Genomic DNA, 1,183 nt, shown 5'->3' with positions numbered 1-1,183 from the left:
TTCTCGTCCTGGGGTCGTCGCCCGCGCTTGCTGGAGGAGGAGAGGGGTCGGTGAGGCTGAAGCAGGCTCCTCCGCTCGCTGTCCTCGCCGGCCTTCCCTTGCTCGGGGGTCCCTCGCGTTATGCTGCCGACCGATGTGGTGATGCTGTGCTCTCCCGGGCCGGGCCTAAGCCGTGCCAGACGAGGGACGGACGTTCATGGCGAACGGGACCGCTCTTCTCGCTCTGCCCGCGGGTCCCCTCGCCCGTTCTCCCCCGCTGCGAGTGGCGTGTGGGAGGCGGCAGGGGTGCGGAATCCGGCCTGACCTCGCTCCCCCGCCCCGTGCCTCGTGGCGTGGGCGGTGTCGGGGTCTCCGTGACGCGGCGGATGCTCTGCCTGTGCCTCTTGGCTGTGTCTCGCGGGCGGCCCTCCCCGCGGTGGGGCGGGCCGTGTTGCCGCCGCGCCGCGCGCCTTCCCGGGCGCGTGAGCGCGTTCCCCAGGCCGTTGGCGGTGCCCCTGGAGCGTTCCAGGTCGTCCCTCAGGCGCCCGAGGCCGAGTGGCGGTGTCGTTCTCTGTTCCCGTCGGCCTCCTCAGGTAACCACTGCGCTGGTGTGTCTGAGGAGCGGGGGGGTCGAGTCGGTAAGGGAGGCGTGCCCCTCGTCCCCCTCGGGGGGGACGGGTGCCTCGTCGCCCCCCACGGCGTGCCGTGTGGGGGCGGGCAGGCTCGGGCGCGTGCCCGCGCGTTCCCCTTGCTGGGGTTTCCCCGCGGGTGTGGGAGTGACCGTGGCGGGCCGAGCCAGCGGCGTGGCGCTGGCTCTTTGGTTGGGAGGTGCTGTTTGATCGGCACCTCCGTCCCAGTCTCTGCCTCCCTTGGTCTCTCGGCCTGAGGGGAGGCACTGACTTGGGAGCCGCACAGGGGCCTTGTAGATCCCTAGCTAAGCCCAGTGTGGCCAGAGATGGCGAGCCCGGGGCAGCGCGGGCTCGCGGCCCTGACCACGGACGCTCCGACTTGCTCTAGGCCTTACCTCTACCGCAGACCCCTCCTGCATTGCGTGGCCATGGTGTCTGTAAGCGCCTTGGTGGGCCCGATGGCGGACGATGGGCGGGGGCGACACGCCCTCGGTGAGAAAGCCTTCTCTAGCGATCCGAGAGGGTGCCTTGGGGTACCGGACCCCCCAGCCGCCGCCCCTCCTTTGCGCGTAGTA

This window comes from Equus asinus, unplaced genomic scaffold (assembly GCF_041296235.1).
Source record: "Equus asinus isolate D_3611 breed Donkey unplaced genomic scaffold, EquAss-T2T_v2 contig_114, whole genome shotgun sequence".
NCBI lineage: Eukaryota > Metazoa > Chordata > Mammalia > Perissodactyla > Equidae > Equus > Equus asinus.
This window is presented reverse-complemented; position numbering follows the sequence as displayed.